The sequence below is a fragment of the Budorcas taxicolor genome, chromosome Y (genome assembly GCF_023091745.1).
Source record: "Budorcas taxicolor isolate Tak-1 chromosome Y, Takin1.1, whole genome shotgun sequence".
NCBI lineage: Eukaryota > Metazoa > Chordata > Mammalia > Artiodactyla > Bovidae > Budorcas > Budorcas taxicolor.
This window is the reverse complement of record NC_068936.1, coordinates 4,340,743-4,366,665: the sequence shown is the minus strand read 5'-3', so window position 1 is coordinate 4,366,665 and position 25,923 is coordinate 4,340,743. Positions and strand designations below refer to the sequence as shown.

At 40.2% G+C, this 25,923-nt stretch overlaps 1 pseudogene; it reads left to right on the top strand.

Moving 5' to 3' along the window:
• LOC128070927 (ubiquitin-like modifier-activating enzyme 1) overlaps window positions 1–25,923 on the top strand; it is a 125,066-nt pseudogene that overhangs the window by 70,081 nt on the left and 29,062 nt on the right.

Genomic DNA, 25,923 nt, shown 5'->3' with positions numbered 1-25,923 from the left:
TGCGATGACACAGTTTGCAATCTGGAATATCCTCCCATGTCTTTGGGCTTGTATTTCAAAGGGCATATCTTTTTCTTATAAGTGCATGTTCTGGAGGAGACATTACACAACTGCTGATCTTGCACTCTGGAGAATTTACCCCAATACTAATTAGCTCATATTCTGTAGCACCCAAGTGTCACTTCTGAGGTGATTCTCCAAACTCATGCGTCACAACTCAGACCACATTCTAGATTATACATGTTACAATAATGAGTTAGAAAATTAGAGCACACATCCTGCTTTTCCTTAACATAAAATTAGTACACATATACCACAAGTAATTAACTTACACTCTAATGCATACATTGCAACTCTATTCGGCTCTAAATCTAGAGCATTTGCATTACAACTGAGTGTGCCTCCTGTCAGCTGGCATACCAAAACTGTAGAGCATGGATTATTCACAATTTTCATTGGTACTGAAAGGTTGTTGTGCTTGATCGCTCAGAGCTTTTCTGTAATAAAGGTTTATTAAAGTGTAAAGGAGATAGAGAGAACTTCTGACATAGGCATCTATGTCAGAAAGAGTACCCCCTTGCTAGTGTTACCAATGGAGTTATATACACTAATTAATTATTACAGTGAATCAAAGGATGTCTGGAGGTAGTAAAGACCTCACTAGACCTACTTCCAGAATTTACATTTTAAGATAACAGGATTAGCTAGGAGGTTTTTTGCTCCCCACCCCGCCCCCCCCCACCCCCGGCAGTGACTGTCTTCAAGACAGACGCATTATTGTTATATAATCCTAAGGAAGATAGAGGGGAAAAAATGTACTTTTTTTCCTCCCTGGGAATTCCAGACCCCTCTCTCCTTGGGGACCCCTGAGCTTCCTATCAATCTGACTAGGAATTGACACTCTGTTTCCCCACTTTTCTTTTAGGAAAATAAAGTTGCCAAGGGAAATGGGCCTCATTTTCATTCCATAACTACTTCCTGCTGTTTAGGGCCGTGGTCCCTAAATTGTTAAGGCAACATATTCTCCTAACTCTGATATTGAGGGTCTCTGATCCAGGGGCCCAAAGTAATAGTTGGAGGAGGCTGTGGCACTCGTAGGACCTCGGACAACCATTTGTAACTTAAAAGCCTTCAAGTGACTAGAAACAAATCCAATTACACAATTACAGATGCAGGGAGCAAACAGCAAAAATGGAACTATCAGAATTATTGTAATTAAGATAGTTTTCCACCATGGGGAAATAGTTAATATCTCCAAAAGTGAGGCAGTTGAGGCTTCAGGAGTATTCATAGCCTCAATCATCTTGTTTATCTGTTTAGCAAAATGAGTAACGTTAATGCTCACATCAGGTATATATGTACAGCTTTGGGTATGAATAATGGCACAAATTCCTCCTTGTGCACCTGTTAGAATATCTAAACCCAATCTGTTTTGTAAAAACACCTTTCTAACTTGTGTTTGGTCACAATTCAGGCCTGAAATAGCTTTTTGAGAATCTTGTAATGCCTGCCAAGTAAAGTTAGTCAAAACATCCACTCACAGAATAACATCTGTAGTTCCCAAAGAGGTGACACAAACACTGAAATACGGACTATGCCCACTGAGTTTTAAGGTGGGGTATATTAGCAGGCTTTTCTGGAAACTCTGAAAATATAAAGCCATGAGTAATGGCTAGAACTTGGGTGCATCTCCCTATTCAACCAGGGGAAAGACATGCCCATAGGTAAGAGCCACATATCCAATAGGTCCAGTTTGGAGCAAGCTGGCATGACTGAGATATCCAGTCTCAATTAGTGCTTGGCCAAGCAAAGAGAGGACCTGGACTGGGGTTGGAAAACACGGGAAAGAATACATTGCATATTTCCTGAGGCAAAAATCCCAAGTGTTTCCAATCATTATAATAAAGTTGTTGATTAACTTCTGGGGATGGCTCCATTTGTTTCCAGCATATAGTTGCAGTAGATATTAAACCTCCTTTTTCAGAATTTATCTGTATAACCTTATCCCATATTTTATAAACATCAGGCAAAAACCATTAGATATATACCAATTTTACTTATGTGTAGTGAAATAGTCAGTGAACCAAGACAATGCATAATCAAAATTAAAACGTAAATTATATCCACAGTTAAAGTAAAACATGTTGTTCCAGTCCATTTTAGGGTTGTTATATGTCATCAGATGAAGAAGAGGCATCACAGATGATTGTTGTCGAAAGTATTCGCAGACTTGGAGAAAGTCTTTTCCTTGAAGTGGAGATGTCCACCATGGAAAGCCTTCACTGATGCAGAGGGGAGCACTCCACTAGACTGATTGTGAAATGCTGCATAGAAGGAGCCCTGGACAGGAAGGCATTGTCTTGAGGATCAAACAACTCAGGACTTTTGGAGTCAGCAGAAGCAGGCTCACATAAGTTATCAGGCACATCTTAAAAGTACAAAGTCAGAGCATAGAAAGTAAAGACATAAAATGTCTTAGTTCTGGCCCGGGTGCCACCACTTAACTCGAGTATGATGTACTCATGAATCAGTTCCTGGCACTTTGACAGCTGTGGCAGAAGAAAGAATAACCTGGTGAAGGCCTTCCCAAAGGGGCTCAAGGGATAGGCCTCCAAACCCCAGTGTTTTTATGAGGACCTTGGTTCCTGGCTCAAACGAGTCTTGCTGGACTCACAAGCTGGGTCAGGAGTCATTTCATGGAGTTCCATTAATGCCTGTTGAAAAACAGAGCTGAATTACATAACTAGTTAATTAAAAGGCTTTGGGGTTTATAGTCATGTCTGTGCATAAGAAAGGCCTTCCATAAATGCATTCAAAGGGGAGCAATCCCCCCTTTTGGGGGGCAGTTCGAGCCCTTGTCAAAGCTATGGGTAGGAATTTAATCTAATTACCCTGAGTATTTTGAGTTAATATGTGCAGATGTCTTTTCATAATATCATTAGATATCATTAGATTTTTTAACATTTCCAGAGGACTGGTCTTCAGGAACTGTATAAATGATATTCTGTTCCTAGAGCTTTAGACACCCCCGAGTTACAGCAGCTTTAAAGATGGAGCCATTGTCACTTTGAAGGCTCCGTGGCAGCCAAAACCTGGCGTTATTTCATGGATTAAAATCATTATAATGTCCTTAGTCTGTTCACTATGACAGGGGACAGACTCAATTCATCAAGTAAAGGTATTCACATAAACTTATAAGCAAGATTAACCATTATCTATTGGCATATGAGTAAAATCAATTTCCCAGTCTTCCTCAGGGTAACTCTCCACTTCGTTGTAATCCAGATCTTGCTAGCTTTTCAGATTTGGGGTAATTTTTCTGATAAACGTCACATCTTTTGATAATGTTCTTTAAAGTTTTCATTACATTTTTACCTTCAAACAAATGAGAAGCCATCTGGTAAATACTCTCTGCACCCAAATGAAAACTCTAATGTAAATCATGAAGAATTTTCCATTGAGCATTTTCAGGAATTATTGATCATCCATCCTTGAACTATAACCATCCTTTATCAGTAGTCTTTACTCATCTTTTCACATATCTTTCTAATTCTGTCTCAATATATTGTGGCTTTTCCTTTTCCACAGGACCTGTCCAGATCAAAGGGGTCTGTAGTGATAAGGTTTCATACAGTGCTACTTTTCCAGCTTGACAGTCAGTGAGCTGATTACCTTCAGCTACTTTGTACCCATCCCTGTAATGTCGTTTGCAATACATAACATCTACTTCTTTAGGATAATATATAACAGTTAAAAGTCTCTCGATCTCTCTGATATATTTAATCAGTTCTCCTGTTGCTGTTTTAAATTATCTTTTTTTTTTTTTTCCATATTGCAGCATGAGCATGTAAAGTCAAATAAGCATACTGAGAATCAGTGTAGATATTTACCCGCTGCCCTTTGCTCAACTCTGGAGCTTGAGTCAGAGCCACAAGCTAATTGAGCACTGGTTCCCTGGGGGAAAGATTGTTGCAAGTGAAATGCCACAAAGACAAGACACACACAAAAGACAGACAAGACACAACTATGGCTGGAGGAAAAAAGAACTGTGCAAAAAAGCTGTGGTTTATTTTTATACAGCCCCTTAGGCAGAATTCCAGACTTCATGACTAAGCCTTTTCAGTACAGTGCAGGTGCACAAATGTTATTGTATGGCAAGGGGAGTGAAACCCTTGTTTACTGCAGAGTCTGTCCAGAGCCCTTTCTTCCTCTTTATCACAAGAAGGAAATGTTTCCTTGTTTGCAAGGGACTATTAAACTCAAGGCTGTGTCCAGACTCCTTGGCAGAAAATCTTGTTTACAAGCACGTTCCGCCCGAGCAGAGAGTCCCATTTGCAGGCACATCTCCACTTCCCTATTATGGCCGCATTAACTTCCTTCATCTCCCCCTTTTTTATTTGCTTTAATAAATTGTAGCATGGTCTGGATCTTTTTTGCTTCACACTTTGGTTGTTTTTCTTTTCGCCATCCCTGGAAGACTAGAAAAGCAACACAACATAAAAGTAATATAAACATAGTGTTCCCAAAAGTACTTCCAATTAGGGAGGATACATGCCCTAATGGATTTAAGTTATTCATTTCCTCTTGAAGACTTTTTAACAAATCAGACCCTGAAATGTCAGGTAAAGTTCTGCTGAAAGTAGACAAAAGTTGTCATTCCAGGTCCATAATCTCCGTAGTGAGATTTTGATGCCCAGTCAAATATCATTTTACTCTTTCCCATCTCTCTCTCATGTTAAATAGTACAGGTGTTATACAAAACTGAGGAGAATTCCAATCACATTTCAACACACTTCATGTAGATAAAACAGCTAGTTGATCTCCAAGCCAGGAAACGGTGTGTTGAAGATTGAGCACGTCGGTAGCAAGTTGTGCATCTAAATCATGCTGTTGTTGCCATAACAAATGAGAGTCTTTATGCCAGTCCTGAACAAAATCAGCCGTTTGAATTCCTTGGTGTAACGCAAGGCCTGCCACCGCCGCTGTTGCCGTTACTGACGCAACTGCTAGAATCGAAGCAATGACCACACCCAGCATACGTCGAGATTGATGTAGCAAAGTCTGTACAGCAATTACTAGATGAGAAATAGCAAAATAATCTGACCACGGCCAAGTCAGATTTATACATAACCGTACTTCTGTCTGAGCCTTAACAATTACTAATGAAAAATTGTAGTTATTGGCCTGCCTTTTAAATTCGTCCCACCAAGACTGATTTACACATTGAGTTAGATTACAATAATCACATGACACAGACCCCACAGTATCATTTTATGTCCAATTCCCATATAACAATGCAAAAGGATATTTTACACGTGCCATTACAGAATAAGATTTATTAACATGTAAATTAACATGAAATGGACCCAAAGAGTCGCCACTATCCAAAGTATAGTTTCCTGACCAGATAGTGAGATTAACAGAAACTGCCCATTGTTTCCAAACATCCCCTTGAATGTGCAGATATCCTTGCAATTGTAATTGAGGAGGGACAAGTGCAAATTGCTGCCATTTAACCATTTCATTACCATTACCCATCAAAGTGCTATTTGCACGATGCCACCTAAGATATTTATTTGACCATTTTTCTAAGAATTGCCCGTGATTTGGACTCCAATCTACAATGATAGACCCAGAATAATTCATGACTGTAAAGGGTCGATGACCTCGGCAACGTTCCCATTACAAAGATTCTAGAGAAGGAGCAAAAAACTTAACAGGACATAGCGACATGTGTATTCTATTATGAATGTCTATCTGTTCTGTTGAGTGGTTAAATCCCCTGCTGGAAACAAGCACAGTAAAAGTAGCAAAATGATAATTATTATACTTTACCCCCATGTATTATGGGAAAGATGAGAATGTTCCTTTGTGGACAGAGAAAAGGTGTGTCCTCCTATGCACAAAGAAATACCTTCCACTGTAATGGTCAAATTACTAATATTATTTTGTCGTTTATGATGAGATAGTTGTTCTATTCACACGCAAACTGGCATGGGAAAGAAAGCAGTCTCATTAGTGCATACCTGCACTTTTGGTTTCCCCCAGGAAACTGCTCTTACTAATGGGGGATTAGGTATATATGCCCAAAATGTATGATTACTTGCCAATACACTGATTACCTGACATGTCACCATCGCCATCATGGCAAGCAAAAGATTGGTAGGATTTAGAGGTTGCCCCACCTTCATTAACTTCTTTTCTGCTTCCTGGGTCAACTTCTTAATTTGACCCCACATAGGAGGTGTTGCTTCCCTTGTAAGGAAAGTAAAGCTTCTCTGCATAGTAAGCTCTTTGAATTTTTGAACAAAAGGATCAGCCATTGTTGATTTTGATCAATCTTGCTGGGGTCCAAAATCTGTAATGATCAGCAGAAATGAAAGCATACCCTCATCCCAGATATATTAATGATGCTGGGATCCAACCTTTCTCTTTATCTTTATACCAAATAGGTGTATTCAAGATCTTCTTATCCTCTTCTTTCCCTTGAAAATGCAACTCTGCTGCTGATAGATTTCCCTTACTCAAAATATTCAAAAAATTTAAGGTAAGTAAGGTTTTATTCAGAATGTCCTTAGGTTTCATAAATCTCTCCTGTTTCCCCTTTTTTATTTTTTCAAGATATTTATGCAAGGTACGATTAGCCCTTTTAATGATAGCTTGCCCTTGGCTATTATAAGCAATACCAAAAGTATGAGTTATATGGTATTGGGATAAAAAGTGAGCTAATTTTGCGGATTGGTAGGAAGGTGCATTATCAGTTTTCAATTTAATTGGTAATTCCATAACTGCAAAACAAGATAACAAATGAGTAATAAAAGCGTCAGCCTTTTCAGAATGTAATGCAGTGGCCTATTGAAAATATGTGGAAGTATCTATAGTATGATGCACACATCTTTGTTGTCCGAAAGAAGTGTAAATTACATCCATTTGCCATATCTGATTTGCTTGTTGTCCTCTCATGTTGACACCTGGTGGGGTAAACGGCAAAGCAAAGGGTGCACATATGGAACAAGAATGAACAATATTTTGAGCTTATTTTTGAGTAATAGCATGAGATTTTTGTAATCCTTTAGAATTAGTATGCTGTAAGAGATGTTTTTGTTTTGTTGCTTCTATAGGATAAAGTAAGGCATCGATTGTAGCATTTTCGAATGATAAGGGTCCAGAAAGGGCAGAATGTAGACGGATGTGAATAAAGAAAATTAACTCTGAAGGCTGCAAGAGCAATTGTTGTACTTGGTAAAACAATTTATTAATAGCTGTTTTAAGGGTCAGTGGAAGGGAGACATGGGGAAGCTGTAGGCAATATAGAACAGCATATCGAGAATCTGAAACAATGTTAATAGGAAGTTAGGGAAAATCGTGCAAAACTAAATAGATAGCCCACAACTCAGTTGGCTGTACAGAAGAAAATGAGTGGGGGAGAACCTTAGAACTTTCCGGGATCCAACATCCAGCAGTATATTTATTTGCATCTGTAAAAATAGTGGGTCCCTTAACTGGAACATCTGAAATTGGGGATTGAGATATCATAGAGTTATTCTGGAGAAAATCAATCAATTTAGATGACGGATAGTGATTAGAAAACCAACCAGGAAATGAGGCAAGATAAATTTGCCAGTTTTCATTACATTGTAAACATCGAGATATTTGAGCAGTTGTTAACTGAGTAACAATCTGGTGCAGTTCACATCTTGACAATTGTAAAATACGATGGCGACCTTTCCATATAAGGAAGGTTAATTTATCCATACATGTAGTCAATTTTTTGGAAAAGCTGTTAGGTAAGAAAACCCATTCTATTAATCCTTTTTCTTGAGCAGTTACACCAGATGGGGAATAAGGGATATGAATTATTACAAATGAAATAGGTTGAGATACAGGTAATTAAGTAAAAAAGCCATCATTTAGTCGTTGCTCAACAAATTGAAGTTCCTGTAAAGCCAAAGGGGTTAAAATTCGGGGGCTATCCAGAGCTGTATCTCCCTCTAAAGTTGAAAACAAATGTTGTAATTGATAAGTAGGAATTGCAAGTACTGGGCATAGCCAATTGATATCTCCCAATAACTTCTGAAAATCATTTAAGGTTTTGAGATGGTCCCTTCTAATTTGCAACTTTTGGGACCTTATTTTATGTTGCTCCAATACCGTCCCTAAATACGAAACAGGAAAGTCTTTTTAAATTTTTTGTGGGAGGCTATTTGCAAATTTTATATTGTTAAACCCTCCTGTACTCTTAGAAAGAATTCATCACGTTTAGCAATACTAGGAGCTGCTAATAGGAGATCATCCATATAGTGATATAGAATATAATTGGGTATTTTTGATGGAGAGATTGTAAAGAGCGAGCTACGAATTTTTGGCATAATGTAGGACTATTTGTCATTCCCTGTGGTAAGACTGTCCACTGATAATGCTTAACAGGCTGAGCATGATTAAGAACAGGAACTGTAAAAGCAAATTTATCTCTATCTTGCAATTGTAGGGGAATGGTAAAAAAACAGTCTTTAAGATCTAGTACCATTAAGCACCAATTCTGAGGAATAAGAGCTGGAGAGGGGAGTCCCAACTGTAATGTTTCCATAGGTTTAATACATTTATTAACTTTTTGTAAATTGGTTACCATTTTCAATTATATATATATAATATATATATATATATATATTATATATATATATATTAATAACAAAAACTGGAGAATTACAGGAAGAGGTAGAGGGCTCTATATGACCAAGTTGGAGTTGTTTTTGTATTAACTGTTTTAACACCTCGAGCTTCATTTGTGGTAACGGCCACTGCTCAATCCATTTTGGAGTATTAGTTAGCAATTTTAATGGGAGTGCTTGAGGAATTTGAGCAGTGGCTACTAGTTTTTTGATGGAGTGGTTACAGAAGCCCCCAAAGGAGAGACAAGATCTCTTCTGGATATATTAATAGGTATGTTTACAATATAGAAGTTAACAAATGCTGATATTCCATTGACATCTGCAATGGAGCCCAGTCCCATCATCATTAGAGGGTTGTTTTTTTTCCCCCCAATTTTGGGGCCATTGTTGAGAAGAAATGACTGTAACATCTGCCCCTATGTCTACTAGTCCCTCAAAGTTTTTTCTTGTATAATCAAGGAGAGAATAGGGCGATAATTTTTGTTAAGCATTTTCAAAATATATGTCACCCAGTATTTTTAAATCTTCCTGTTCGTTCATTAGGAAGAGCCAAAAAGGGGTGATAAGGTAGGAGAAGTATTTGAGCAATACCCCCCCCCCCCAGCTAAAAATGAAAGTGTGGTAGAAGTAGAAACCATAATTAAAATTTTTTCAACATAGTCTGAGTCTTTTACCCCAGGAATTATGGTTAGACCTCTTAAAGCCACACTGCTACTGCCTAATATAAAGCTATGGTTAGACCTCTTAAAGCCACACTGCTACTGCCTAATATAAAGCCAAAAGTGCCTTTAGGCAATGGTCCAAATACATTTGTTTTTAATCTCTAAATGCCTCCTCCTGGCCACAAAAGAACATTTTTAGCTAGCGGCAAATTAGCCGCAGCACTCCCTGAAGTAGAAGACTCTAAGTCTGAAATCATTATTAGAGGTTTTTTGTTTTTTTTTTTTGGGGGGGGGGGGGAGCGGGCATTGACTCATAACGGTTGTTGGGAGGGAACAGGGTTGTGGTAGGTGGGACGGCAGGAGGGTAGGGAGGAGAAGTCCCCGGTATTGTTCCTGGGCCCCAAGGACTCAGGCCTGCAGGATAGTTTCCAGGTATCGGGTTGCTCATTTTATCTGTTTTAGATCTGCACTCATTAGTCTAATGAAGCCTCTTCTCGCATCAACGGCAAGGTCCAGGAGGAGTCTTATTCTTCCCAGCAAGAAATCTGTCTTTAGGAATTACACCTAATCAGCTTTTAATTTTTGACTTTTTTTTTTTTTTTTTTTAATATGACCAGGTTTCTTACAATGGAAGCAGTTACCTCTCTTTTGTGGTCTCATAGTTCTGGCCAAGGCTGTAGCAAAGACATTAGCCTGATGTCCTGCCCTTTTTATTTCCGAGCAGGCTCTGATATATTTAGCTACAGATGTACCCTGTCCCTTTAATGGTCTCAGTATACGCTTGCATTTAGGATTTGCATTTTTAAATGCTAAAGTTTGCAATAATATCTCTGAAATCTCATCCCTCCCTGCAGCTCGTTTCACAGCTATCCTCAATCTTGCTAGAAAATCAGTATATGGCTCATTGAGGCCTTGCATTGTTTTAACAAAGGAAGGCTGGTTGTGGCCAGTAGGCACACATGGTGCCATGCTAGTAAAAAGACCTGGTGGACTTGTTGCATGTCTTGGTCAGAGTACTGAGCCTGTTCTCTTAAAGCCTGATAATGGCCCTCTCCCATTAGCTTGTCCTCAAGAAAACCAGGGGGATTCTGTCTTTTATTAATCCAAGCCTGTTTTTTTGATTCTTCTTCCCACCAGCTACGAAGTTTCAACAATTGAGAACCCTCCAAGACAGCTTGGGCAATAGATTTCCAATCTAACAGAATGATTAATTTGCCTTTCCCCAGTGATTTCAGCATAGCCAAAACAAAGGGAGATTGAGGACCATACTGCACTACTGCAGCTTTAAGATCTTTAACAATTTTATATTCTAAAGGAGTGTAGTGAACATTTGCCACACTGGCATTTTGCTGTCTCTGGATGGGAAATAATTGTGGAGGATTGATAAACCCACCAGGGGGAACATATAAGTAATCATCATAAAACATAGACAAAGAAAAGGAGAACCAACACTGTTCCCTGTCCACTCGGGCCTATCAACCGCAGTGGGGAAAAGAGAAGCATAAGGAAGAGCAGAAGGTGTAGATTTCTTTTCTTTAAGGGATGTCCATCACTCTTGGAATAGACGGGTAATTTTTTTTAATCTCTTTACCCTCCTCTGATGAAACCAGAGAAGCCTCCGAATCTGATTTTGAACTATCAGATGTTTCACCATTTACCAGAGGAGGCTCAACCGTATCTCTACCTTCCAGTGATGCAGAAGCCCCACCAACGTCTGGCACATCCTCATAAATTGCCTCTTCCTTCATTGAAGCATTAGATTTAGTATCACTATCAGTAGATAGCGAGGTCAAAGGCTGTGTTATAGCACTACATAGAGAAAACAACTTCAAAGGGATCACATTGCCCTTCTGATGTTGCTTTTTCAATTTCTTTTGGATTATTTTTCATTCCTTCAAATTTAACTGTAACTTAGTTTGATATTGAAACCAACAACAATATTGCTCCACCAAGCGAAAGAGCTCACTCAGTCGATGAGTCGAGGCCTTAACGTCTATGGAGTGGAAAAGTCCTTTGACCAACTCCATGAATTATGTCCATAATGATGAGGAATTCCCCATGATTTTCCTGAAAATTCCCCTGCTATGGATATAAAATCCTCCCGGCATTACTCACCCTTTAGGTTTCACTCGTGCCCCACGTTGGGCACCAGATGTTGCGAACGAAATGATGCAAAGACAAGACACACACAAAAGATAGAAAAGACACAACTCCTGCCAGAGGAAAAAAGAACTGCACAAACAAGCTGTGGTTTATTTTTATAAAGCCCCCTAGGCAGAATTCCAGACTGCATGACTAAGCCTTTTCAGTACAGCACAGGTGCACACATGTTATCGTACAGCAAGTGAGTGAAACTCCTGGTTACTGCAGAGTCTGTCCAGAGCCCTTTCTTCCTCCTTATCACAAGAAGGGAATGTTCCCTCATTTGCAAGGGACCATTAAACTCAAGGCTGTGTGCAGACTCCTTGGCAGAGCATCTTGTTTGCAAGCACATTCCACCCGAGCAGAGAGTCCCGTTTGCAGGCACATCTCCACTTCCCTATTATGGCCACATTAACTTCCTTCAAAAGATTTTCTTCTAAAATCTGTTCAGCAGTAAGCACGGCATAACCTGCTTTACACTTTCCATCCTGAATGAAGGAACTGCCATCAGTAAATATTTCCATGTCAGAATTGTCTAAGGAAGTACCCATTAGATCTTCCTGAGCTGCATAGTTTAAAGTTTGGAATTGGGATCAATCATGATCAGGTGGTTAATTTTCCTTCTCAGGAAGGAAAGGGGGAGGATTTAAATCTCCACAAACTTTAAACTTACTTACTGGTCCTTCTAACAATGACTGATATTTAAGAAGCCAACTGTCTGTCATCCAAATATCCTTAGAATTTAAGATTCCACTCATATCATGAGAAGTCAGTACAGTAAGGTTTCATCCATTAAATATTTTTAAAGCTTCAGATTCTAATAAAGCTGCTGCCCCAATTACTCTTAAGCACTGGGGCCACCCAAGATAGAGTACATGTAATTATCTTCTTAGATAAGCAATAGGTTGACGGTGAGACCCTCAGGGTTGTGTCAAAACTCCTAAGCCACATCTTTTCTTTCAGTGACAAACAAATTAAATTCTGACCCTGTGGGCAAGCTCAGAGTGTGAGCTTGCAGAACAGTCTGAAGAACCTTAAAAGCCTTTTGAGTATCTGGATACCAAACAAGTTTCTGGGTTTGGGCCTTCAGTGTTTAAGCTATAAGCTTATACAAATGCTGGGCAAGTTCCCCATAACCCGGAATCCAAATGCAACAGGAACCTCAGATTCCCCCAAATCCTCTCGGTTGTCTTAAATTCATAGGTAGGGGATGATTTAGTATAGTGTTAATTGTCTCGGGGCCTATGGCCCTAGTCTCTTCTGATATGATTAGGCCCAGATATCTAAAATATTGTTGATAAAGCTGAGTATTTTCTCTTGAGGCCTGCAACCGCAGCCTGCCAGAAAGTTTAAGAAATCTTCTGAACCTCATGAGGAAGCTTCCTCTGTCTCAACACTGAGCAAAATATCATCTATATATTGTAACATCACTGTTTCAGAGCTATTAAAGTTTTTTAGATTCCCGTGACAAACTTTGTCCAAATAAGTGAGGACTGTCAAGAAATCCCTGGGGTTAACTGAGAAGCTGGCTGCATAGGGTACTCAAGGGCAAATAGAAATTGAATTACCTCTGGCAAATGGACTGAAAAGAAGGCAGCTTTCAAATCAATTACTTAGAAATATTTGGTTCATTCAGGAATTTCAGACAATAGAATACAAAGATTAAGCACCACAGAGTGTAAAAGAACTACAGCCTCATTCATTATTTGTAAATTTTGAACTAGTCTCCATTTACCATTTGATTTCTTTAAATAGGAGTGCTGCATGGACTGTTACAGGGAATTAATAGTCCCTGCTTCTTTAAAATTCCATGATGGGTTTTAAACATTCCTTAAACTCAGGTTTCAGTGGATACTGCTTCTTATGTGGAAATAAGTGCAGGTCTTTGAGCTTGAAAACTACAGCAATAGCATTCTGTGCTTGCCTCACAGGTTTTCCATCAGCCCATAATGTAGAATTTACATTTTGTTAAATTAAATGGAGAGAAAGAGAGGGCTCTATATTCATGAAAACAGAGGCAAGGACCTTTTCACTCTTTTTCTCTTCAAAACAGGTGAAGGAAATTCTTGCATGATCAGAAACTCGTGTGAAAATAGCACAGAGTCTCCATTATAGCTTAAAGAACAACTGAAGTAATGCCTTTTGGCTCATTCAGACAGTACCATTACAAAAGCAGATTGGGAAGATTGTGGGCCAGCTGCTTCAGTACATACAGAGTAATGCCAGAAGCCAGCATGAGGAATCCTACCCATGGCAAAGGTCATGAGGAAGGAAGCCCAACAAAACGCAAAGGCGTGATCTGGCTTCAGGGGTTCCCCCTGAGTTTTCCTGAACATCTACCCCCAAAATACCAGAGCCGTGGCCTGATTTTATTGTATTGTGCTTTTCCAATCTTCTGACACTCTCTGGAAAAAATTAACTTAGGGCTTCACTCTTCTGTATTTGAAAGGAGTGTTTCAGCTTAAACCCCTCTGATGGCTCTCTAAGTTGCCTTACCTGGACTTTTACAACTACGCATGTGATTGTTTTCAGCGCCCCTCCCCCCAACAACTGTTAGAGGCACGGGAAGCCTAAAACATAAAGCCTTTCAAAGAGTTAAAAGTTTTTAGAGTAGTGCTGATGTAAGATTTCACTGTTGAGCCAGTGCTTGTTGCTAAGTTCCCATATCTCTTATCCACTGTGCACCTGGGAGTGCATTAGTTAGAATGTAAGAAAAACAAGTGTAGCCTTGAAACTAACCACATCAGACTTTTGAGCTAATTGGTTCTTTCTTTGTTGTAACTTGCTGCATTGCTTCATGAAAATGTAACTTTTTTGATACTTTCTGAGGCTGACATAGATTAGAAATATAAGAGAAAAAGCACTTCAAGGGAAAATAAGTTTTCTGGTTGAGCAACCTTTATCAAAAGAGGGTCTTAAAATGGCCTCCAAAGCCAGAAGATAATGTACACAACATCATTTGTGGGAAAGGTATAAAGTCCTTAAAAAAATAAAGTTATTGGGCCTCGCTCATCAAAATAGCTTGGTCTCCCTGTGTCAATCATTCTCTCCTCCTCTAACTCTCTTTCAGGCTAGTTTCCATCTGGAATACAGAGTCCATTGTGCCTACTTATTTGCCTGGGTTTCTAAGACCTGAACGGAAAGGAGCCCTGTGCCTTCACTCCCTTGGGAGACCGGGAGGGCACCTGTGGCCCTACGTAGACAGTGCAAGTGTGTTTTCTTGAGACTTTATTGATTTTCTGTGTAAATCAAGGAACATCAGCCTCTTCTCTCCTCTATTTTCTTATCCTCAACATTCTTTCCTTATCTATCTCTCTCTAAATCAATCACCGACTCAGTCCACCCTTCGAGTTCCCTGGATCCACTGGTGCTGGACCCCGGCAGAGTAAGTTTTCCCAGTGTCTAAAAGGAAATAGACAGATTGGCCCCCCCCCCACAGCTATTAATACCCAGGGTTCTTTAGGTGTAATTAGGATGGGAGCTTCTGTGGAGAACCGCGGGCACATTCAGTCCTGATTGCCTTGAGAGTCCGACACCTGAAACATACGCCTCTGGGGGCAGACTCTCTTCCAGTGTAGTCCTTTGCACACCAGATATGGAGCCCGGGTGGCTTAGATGTCTGAATGAAATCCCACTTGAGGTGCCCCTCCTTTCCACAGTAATAGCAAGCCCATCCCTTTTCACTCATCCCTCTTCATTTTGGGGATCAGTCTCAGTGAATCTGCAAAGGACTCCTCTCATTCTATCTAGGAATCGACCAGGAGCTTCCTTCACCTCCTGTCCTATGTTTGCCAATTTGCCATAGTTTAAAGGCTTAGCCTGTGTCCTTCAAGAATACATCTGACAAAATGACTCTGGTCCCATATTCCTTTAGCTGTGTTGTAGTCCCAGTCTGGTTCTATAATTGGGACTGCCTGATTCCCAGTGGGGAGGGTGGTTATCTCATCCTCCCTCTTCCATACCAATCCATTATCAAGCCATTCATCTCTATAAGCAAGCACTTTCCCCAAAACTAGTTTTTGAGTCAAGTCTGGACTCAGTTGTCCTAAGATATACATCATATCCTTCCAAGTAAGCTCATAAGGCAGAGTAACACCTTTAAAAGCTTTAGTATATTTTTTCTTGGTCCTCTGAAAGGTATCCCAGACCCTCCTTGATTCTTTGTATTTCTTGATAAGATAAAGGCTTATTAATACTCATAGACTGATTATTTATACAGGTGGGTCCTTCATGAAGAGGCAACAGCTTGTGTGGCTGCTCCTCTGTCTCTCTGGCTGCTCTGTACATATGATGCCAGGGGTAGATTGGAGAAACCTGCTTTTCTTTATCTCTTTGTCTGCTGTCCTCCATCTCATCTAGCAAAGTAGGAGGACAGGAGGGAGCTGAAGTTTCCACACCCAAATCTATACTCTTAGAACACAAGTCTGGCATATTTCTCAGAGAGAAAAAGGGCAATGCATATGCTGCTGCTGCTGCTGCTGTGTCAGTTCAGTCATGTCTGACTCTGTGCGACCCCAGAAATTAGAGCCCACCAGGCTTCCCCGTTCCTGGGATTCTCCAGGCAAGAGCACTGGAGTGGGTTACTTCTACCCATTTTCCTTGTTTTCTACAGAGCTGGTCTAATTGTAAGAAAGTATTATAATTCAGCTGGATAAAGTTCAAAGGAGTGAGGCTGGAATTGTTAGCTCCGACTTGTAATAGAGGAAAAAAGCGACCAGCTCCATCTTTCTACCATAGGCATCCCTCTCTGCTCTAGATGATGGTGTAGACACACCTTACACCAAAGCTTTTCCCTTCTGGTCGGACTTTATCTGTCCCTTCCTGACACAGGTGCTGTACTTGTTCCTCCTGTGTCTACCAGCAAGACGGGGTGGGGATGCAAGAAGTAGACCTGATGCCAGAAGTAGACCTGATGCCATCCCTAACTGACGTCCAGCTCCTCACCATTAAAACCTTGCTTACTTCTGATGCCACCCAGGGTGTGACCAGAGTAAGCTTCCAGAATGTCCCACAAGCTAAAACTGCTGGGGGAAACATTCCTCACCTCAGCGCCTGTGCATGACCATGAGTATATTAGACCACAATCAGACTGACATGAACATAAAACTGAGATGTTCCTTCCAAGCATCACCACACCAGTATAAGCCCCTCCTCTGTCTCATTAAGAGCCAGTGTTATCAAATGAAAAAACATCCATTGTAGTTCCATTGTAGTTCTGAGTAACCATTATCCTCAGAGATGCTCTTGGAGCTAGAGATCCATCTAGCCTCTGAACTTTGGATTCCTAGCAGGGCTAAATGCTTCCTGACTACCAATCCAAGTTTGGGATCAAAGTAACTGTACACAGTAAAAGATCACAACTTCCTTGAAAGTCTATAATCCAACAGATTAGTTTGGCACTTCTAATACCCAAGGATTTAAGAAATGGTCAAACACCAAAATGTCTGACCAAGAAGGAGCGTTCAGACCACACGCTTTGCCCATTACTGGTCGGCAAGAGAGTTCCAGGAAAACATCTATTTCTGCTTTATTGACTATGCTAAAGCATTTGTGTGGAGCACAGTAAACTGTGGTAAATTCTTCAAGAAATGGGAAGACTAGACCTCCTGACCTACCTGTTGAGAAACCTGTATGCAGGACAGGAAGCAACAGTTAGAACTAGACATGGAACAATGGACCGGTTCCAAATAGGAAAAGGAATATCTCAAGGAAATAATGAGTTCCTGCTTATTTAACTTCCATGCAGAGGACATTTCTCATGATGTTTTCTGCATAGAAGTTACATAAGCAATGTGACAGTATACAGCCTTGTGTACTCCTTTTCCTATTTGGAACCAGTCTGTTGTCCTATGTCCAGTTTTAACTGTTCCTTCCTGATCTGCATACAGGTTTCTTTAGAAACAGGTCAAGTGGTCTGGTAGACTTTTCCAGTTTATTGTGATCCACAGAGTCAAAGATTTTGGCATAGTCGATAAAGCAGAAATAGATGTTTCTCTGGAAGTCTCTTGCTTTTTTCATGATCCAGCGGATGTTGGCAGTTTGATCTCTGGTTCCTCTGACGTTTCTAAAACCAGCTGGAACATTTGGAATTTCAGGGTTCATGTACTGCTGAAAGCTGGCTTAGAGAATTTTGAGCATTTAGCGTGTGAGATGAGTGCAATTGTGTGATATTTGGAGCATTCTTTGGCATTGCCTTTCTTTGTGATTGGAATGAAAATCTGATATTTTCCATTCCTGTGGCCACTACTGAGTTCTCCAGATTCACAGCATTATCTTTCAGGATTTGAAATAGCTCAACTGAAATTCCATCACCTCCTGTAGCTTTGTATGTAGTGATGCTTTCTAAGGCCCACTTGACTTCACATTCCAGGTTATCTGGCTGTAGGTGAGTGATCACACCATCTTGATTATCTTGGTCATGAAGATCTTTTTGTACAGTTCTTATGTGTATTCTTGCAACCTCTTCTTAATATCTTCTGCTTCTGTTAGGTCCATACCATTTTTGTCTTTTATCTAGCCCATCTTTGCATGAAATTTTCCCTTGGTATCTCTAATTTTCTTCAAGAGATCTCTAGTCTTTATCATTCTGTTGTTGTCCTCTCTTTCTTTGCACTGATCACTGAGGAAGGATTTCTTATCTTTTTTTTTTTTTTTTGCTATTCTTTGGAATTCTGCATTCAGATACTTCTATCTTTCCTTTTCTCCTTTGCTTTTTGCTTCTCTTCTTTTCACAGCTATTGGTAAGGCCTCCCCAGACAGCCATTTTGCTTTTTTGCATTTCTTTTCCAAGGAGATGGTCTTGATCCCTGACTCCTGTGCAGTCTCACAAAATTCAGTCCATAGTTCAATAGGAACTGTATCTATCATATCTATTCCCTTAAGTCTATTTCTCACTTCTACTGTATAATCATAAGGGAAATGACACTTATTGTTTTACTTATTTCATTTTATTAAAATAAGAAATTGTTTTGGTAACATCAGCCTTTTTCTTTTGAGGCTCATGGACTTATTATAAAATAATGCTCCCAAATGGAGGTTTCTCTGGTGCCTGGGTATATCATAATCCAAATCATAATCCATAATAGTGTATGTCTGGGCCTGATTCAAAACAAAGTCCTTATTTCTCCTCTGCTTGTTCTTTAATGTTTAAAGAACCATCAGAATCATCCAGGGTGATTGTCTCTGACATAAATCTTGAATGTGGGATGTTACTGTTGCTGGTGGGAAAGTATCTGTGTTATTTTGTAGCTCTTATTTTCTCTTATTGAAACTTTTACCCCTGTATTCCTAGGGAATGCAAAAAATAGCAGTAAAATATACATATATGAAGGTCTTTACTCTGGACAGTTGTAAGTGTGACTCAGCCTGGTTATATGAAGCAGTGGAGGGACACAGAATATAAAGGGAGGTGGGCCAGGCCATGATCCAGAGTCTTCTTCAAATCTGGCAGATATGTCCTTGGCCATGAGGCTATGAAACATCCCCAGGCATCCAGTGTGCTGGTATCAGGCCTTCGGGGCCTAGGGGTGAAGATTGCCAAGAATATCATCCTTTGTGGTGTCAAAGCTGTCGCCCTGCATGATCAGGGTACTGCTCAGTGGGCTGACCTATTGCCCCAGGTACCTCTTCCTGACTCACTTTCCTTGCCCAAGCAAAAAACTTCCTCATCTCTGCATTCACATCACTTTTTTCTTTTCTGTAACTTGTATTTCTACCTGCAAGAGGAGGACATTGGTAAGAACTGGGCTGAGGAATCACAGCCCCACCTTGCTGAACTCAACCGCTATGTGCCAGTCAGCATCTACACTGCGGCCCTTGTGGATGACTTCCTTAGTAGTTTCCAGGTATCTTGCCACATCAAATCACCTTATGTTTCTCAGATCCATTTTCTGGTTTGTTTGTTTGTTTGTTTGTCTGTTTGTTTTATCGGACTGGGCCTGTTGGGTGCTGAAACACTGCCTAGAGTTTCCTAGAAAACTTGGGTACTGAAACTCTTCTTTTGTTGTAGGAACTTACTCTGGTGAAAAGAGAAGAACATTCGGACAAAGATTTTTTTCCAAATTATTGTGAAACAGGATTAGCTTTGTCCTGTTTTGTTTAGTTTCAAAATGGAATAAAATAAAGTTTAGGATTTGTGGTTAAACGCCAACTTTTACAAAATATGTTAAAGGGCTTACCGGAGAGTAGCCAGGTAGAAGTGTGTGCTTATTTTTAAAATAAGTGGATTAGTTGGTCTTCTGATTCTGTCCTGTTACTTTTCTTGTCATAGTCTGGGAATTCATATTTATCTTGAGTTTTCACCACCACTGAGTGTTATACACACTTTATTTTTGTAGAAAATATAGAAACAGGAATCTTGGGCCCTGACCTTCTGCCAGTTCCTGACTTACCTTTCTCCTTTATTTTCTTACTCCCCTTCACCCCAGTGTCAATCCTTTTTGCAGTGAGCTTCTTTCTTGTTAAAGGTGGTAGTCCCTACTAACTCTCCTTTGGAGGACTAGCTGCAGGTGGGTGAGTTCTATCATGGACACGGTATCACGCTGGTGGTAGCAGACAATCGAGGTCTTTTTGGGTGAGTTCCAGCTTCTAACTTTATGCCTAAATCATTCCTAGCCCAGGCAAAACACCCTGGCTCTCAGTGCCCTAATGGATCTATTACAAAAAGCTTGAAAACAAGTCTGCATGCCCACCTCTGCCCATACTGTGAAAGCACTTCCTTATTACTAGCATGATGCTTGAGTACCTGAGTTCCTGGTCTCAGTCCTGTTTTCTCCTTTTACAGGCAGTTGTTCTGTGACTTTGGAGAGGAAATGATCCTCACTGATTCCAATGGGGAACAGCCTCTGATTGCTATGGTGTCTATGGTTACCAAGGTATGGAGTCTGGCCCCAGGCAGACATGTTTGTAGCCTAAGTCCTTGTCTATGCTCCTAGTATCCTGATTCTACTTGAGAATTTCTTCATTTCTTTTCCAATCAGGGCAACCCTGGTGTTGTCACTAGTCTGGATGAATCCTAACACGGATTTGAGAGTGGTGACTTTGTCTCCTTTACAGAAGTTCAGGGCATGAATGAACTCAGTGGCATCTACTCACTAGAGATCAAAGTCCTGGGTATGCTAACCTGGGGGGTAAAGAAATTATTACCTAGAGCAAAGGGAGAATTATCTCTATGGTCATATGTATGTATACTGAATTGCACCACAGGCCACGAGGAGATAACTCTCTAATCTCTCACCTGGGATTTATAAGATATGTGTCCATGTAACCTTAGTTGAGAACTGTGAACTGAACCTAGAAGCAGAAAGATTAATACTGCTAGTATTTAATTCCATCTGGCTCACTGGCTGCACCTCTTTTATTTTTTTCTTTAACGTTTAGACTATGTAAAAGTAAAGTCTGTGTTTGCTTTTCCAAGTAATAGCTTCATCACTGCACATAAAGCAAAATATGTGCAATTTCATGTGTGTAATAAACTTCTTCCAGCACTAAAACCTAGAAGAGCTTTTTTTATTTTATAGTTCTCAAATTAAAATTATTTGTTGGGTTTCACAGTTCCGTATTCTATACATTTAAATGTGCATACAGTAACATTTTGCTTCCCCCCAAATTATGTCATATGTTGTCCTTTAGTGGTGACTCTCCTTGTGTTTTGATGTTTGAAGTTGTCTTTATTTCAGAATACCTAATTTTGAAAAAAAAAATTATTGCAGAGTGTATCATTCTAGATATCATTTCTTAAATATGTAATACTGTTCTTTCTTGCCTGTTTTCCCCACGAAGTCTCCTGTTCTAATCCTTATTCCTTTGTATTTAATGTTCTTGTATTTTCTGTCACTGACCTTTAGAAATGGATTGATGATTTTGTACCTTAATATATTTTCTGATTATGATAGACCATTGTGTAATTTTCTCGGTGATTCCTTTCAAATTTATTTTACCTCTGAGATCATAGTTTTGTTAAATTTGGAGTATTTCTGCCCTGCCTCCTTTCTTTGCTCTCAATGCTACTTTCTCAGCCCACTCATCACTCCATCATCTCTGTGAAGATCTCCAATTTCATGCAATTTAAGCCACTTTACTTTTTCGGATTTCTCTCCACTCTCTGTTGTACTTTGGATTATTTCTTCTACTTTGTTAAATCTACTACTTTTTTCTTGTGTGTTAATTTGTGAAACCTACCAAGTTTACAAAGTTAGTGCACACATATATGCATGTGGTCACTGATGTCGTGTCCAAGTCTTTGGGACCCTACAGACCATAATTGACCAGGTTCCTCTGTCCATGGATTCTGAAGGCAAGAACACTGGAGTGGAATACAATTTCTTCCTCCAGGGAATCTTCCCACCCAGGGATCAAACCTGGGTCTCTTTTAATGTCTACTGCATTGGCAGGTGTGATCTTTACAACTAGCACCAGCTGTCAAGTCATAAATATATTTCATGCATCAGTGGAGTTCTAAGTAATCATGAATATAGTAAATAATTATTTGGAACATATAAAAAATACATATGGCTGCTTCAAGTGAAAAATACGTGGAGTTTAATACATCTCAACAAATGCCAGAGCCAATTTTTTTTTAAGAAATAATATTTTAAACTTTAAAGATTGATGAAAATTAAAGCCAAATATACATGATCTGGAAATTTTTGATGGATGAAAAATACTTGTGGATTAAAAATTGTGGAAAATTCTGAAAGAGATGGGAATACCAGACCACCTGACCTGCCTCTTCAGAAACCTATATGCAGATCAGGAAGCAACAGTTTGAACTGGACATGGAACAACAGACTGGTTCCAAATAGGAAAAAGAGTCCATCAAGGATGTATATTGTCACCCTGCTTATTTAACTTATATGCAGAGTACATCGTGAGAAACATTGGGCTGGAAGAAACACAAGCTGGAATCAAGATTTCCAGGAGAAATATCAATAACCTCAGATATGCAGATGACACCACGCCTATGGCAGAAAGTGAAGAGGAACTAAAAAGCCCCTTGATGAAAGTGAAAGTGTAGAGTGAGACAGTTGGCTTAAAGCTCAACATTCAGAAAATGAAGATCATGGCATCTGGTCCCATCACTTCATGGGAAATAGATGGGGAAACAGTGTCAGATTTATTTTCCTGGGCTCCCAAATCACTGCAGTTGGTGACTGCAGCCATGAAATTAAAAGATGCTTACTCCTTGGAAGAAAAGTTATGACCAACCTAGACTATATATTCAAAGGCAGAGACATTACTTTGCCGACTAAAGTCCATCTAGTCAAGACTATGGTTTTTCCAGTGGACATGTACGGATGTGAGAGTTGGACTGTGAAGAAGGCTGAGCACCGAAGAACTGATGCTTTTGAACTGTGGTGTTGGAGAAGCCTCTTGAGAGTCCCTTGGACTGCAAGGAGATTCAACCAGTCCATTCTGAAGCAGATCAGCCCTTGGATTTCTTTGGAGGGAATGATGCTAAAGCTGAATCTGCAGGATTTTGGCCATCTCAAGTGAAGAGTTGACTCACTGGAAAAAACTGTGATGCTGGGAGGGATTGGGGGCAGGAGGAAAGGGGATGACAGAGGATGAGATGGCTGGATGGCATCACTGACTCGATGGATGTGAGTCTGAGTGAACTCCAGGGGTTGTTGATGGACACTGAGGCCTGGCGTACTGCGATTCATGGGGTCGCAGATTCATACACGACTGAGTGACTGAACTGAACTGAACTGAAAGCCAGATATACATGATCGGGAAATTTTTGATTGATGCAAAATAATTGTGGATTTTAAAGTGTTTTGGCTGCATTTTAGTTTTTCTTTTCATAAGTTTTGAACTTCTCTCATTGATGTTGGATCCTTTCAGAACTTGCTTCTTTTTCCTCTGAAGTGACATATTAGACATAGAGTACCTATGTTATTGAGGACATCAGCATTGTGGGGTTTTTCTTTTGTTTGTTTTTAATGAAAGTATTTTTAAATGAAGTGTAATTGATGGAGAATCTTGTGTTAGTTTCTTGTTTATAGTGTTTTAGTTTTATATACATTATCTTATGTATTCTTATGCACTTCAGTTTATCACAGCATATTGGAAATGGCTCCTTGTGCTATATAGCAGGACCTTGTTGTTTATTCATCTTATGTATAGTAGTTTGTATCCTCTAATTCCATACTTGTAATCCAAGGGAGAGGTGGGTGGTGGAGAGGGAGAGGGGGAGCTTCTTCCATTCTGGTTTTGATAGTACTGTTGATCCTGAGAGGGCGTGAAGACACCTTGGAGGGTGAAGACAGATAAGTTTTCATGCTTTTTATCCTCCAAGTTCCTACACCTTTAGTATCTGTGATACCTTAAAGTTATCTGAATATATCCAAGGAGGCATTGTCAGTCAGGTCAAAATAACTAAGATAAGCTTGTGAGTATGTGCAGGAGGGTGTACTGTGGGGGTTCAGCTATTGCTTGTTTTGTTTAGCTTTTCTAGTTCTGATGCGCTGTTCTCTATTGTTCACCAGAAATCCTTGCTCAACTTACTGGCAGAGCCAGACTTTGTGATAACAGATTTTGCCAAATATTCTCTCTCTGCTCATCTGCACATTGGTTTCCAGGCCTTGCACCAGTTCTGTGCTCAGCATGCCCGGCCCCCTCAGCCCCACAATTAGGTAGGTGGATGAGCAAGCCAGCCTGGGTCCTGACACAAAAGTTCCACCATTACTTCTTCTTCTCTTTACTGTTTCTACCTCTCCCTCTCCCTACAGTGGCCTGACTGACTCTTTGTTTCTTGTGTCATACCAGAAGTATGTAGTGGAACATATGTCCCTAGCAGAGGCTATGAAGGCTCAAGACCTTCCAGCAGTGCAGCAAAACAATTTGGATGAAGACCTCATTCAGAAGCTGGCTTACGTGGCTGCTGGGGATCTAGCACCCATTAATGCCTTCACTGGGGCCTGGCTGCTCATGAGGTTATGAGGGTATGTTTGGGTGGAAGGACAATGGTGCAATGCACTAGGTTTCTTTCTGACTATGCTACTTGCTGCCAGGCTCTGATTAACCAAGGATCACTTCCTCTTTCTTACCTCCTCTTCAAGCCTGCTCTGGAAAGTTTATGCCTATTATGCAGTGGCTGTACTCTGATGCCCTTGAGGTTCTCCATGGGAGCAAAAGGCTCCTACAGAGGACAGATACCTTTCAATATGTGATGGTGGCCCACAGAGAAGGTATTTCTTTGGTCTTCTCTGACACCTTTTCTCTAATCCTCTCCTCCCTTCACATTACACAGTGACAGAACCATTACTATGGGCAGATGGCTGTATTTGGCTCTGGCCTGCAAGTGAAGCTGGGTAAGCACAGATACTTCTTGGTTAGAACTCCTATTAGGCAAACAGTACTTTTATTTATTCTAGCTCTGGCCACCTCTTCTGGAGTCTCCTGTTGGCTTAGAAGGGAGGGTGTTTGATTGTACCTTCATCTCTTCTGTGTACCTTTTTTTTTCCTATTAGGTCTTTTGTTCTTGGTCTTCTGCCTCTTTCTTAATGTCCATGCATTTTCATGCTCCTGGTACTTCAATATTCAATACTAGATCCTCTTCACCAATCCTCTCTTTCAGACTCCAGGAGGAATAAGGACTGAGGGGTGACATTGTTTCCCTAGTGCCCCTAACCATTACCTCTCTCTCTTCTTGACTGCCTCTCAGGTTGGTGCAGAGGGCATTGGGTGTGAACTGCTCAAAAACTTTGCAATGATTGGGCTAGGCTGTGGGGATGTTGGGTCGGGCTAGGCTATGGGGATGTTGGGTCAATCACAGTTACAGACATGGACATCATTGAGAAGTCAAATCTGAAATGAGGGTTTCTGTTCGGGATATCACGGTGAGTGAGATGGACAGGGTTAAGCTGTGTTTTTCTCCCTTTTCTTCTAACCTGTCATACTGACTTAGGTGTGTTTTGTTTCCCCCTTTCCTTCAGTTCCTCCATTAATTTTTCTCTACAGTTCAGTGTTTCAGCAGATATTCACTGAGTACTTATATCTTGCATTGGCCATATTATATCTCTTCCTATTCTTTTTTTCCATTGAATTTTAGTTTCTGCTTACATGAGATTACAGAAGCTAGGTTATAGGAGTAAGTCTTATGTAAAATTCAGGGTTATTTTTTGCCTGTTAAGTGTTTTCCTTTCACTTTATCATGCAGGTACTAGGCACAACTTTGATACTTGAGATATATAAGAAAATAGAGAAGTTTCTACTCTCAACGAGCAGTGGTATAAGAGAGGGAGATTCTCAACATTCAGTGGAGGTAGACGGCCGCTCCAGTGTTCTTGCCTGGAAAATCCCAGGGCCGGGGGAGCCTGGTGAGCTGCCATCTGTGGGGTCGCACAGAGTCGGACACAATTGAAGTGACGTAGCAGCAGCAGCCACAGAAGCAGACAGAGCTCTTTCCTCAAGGCCATAGATGTTTCAAGACTTACTAGGATATTATT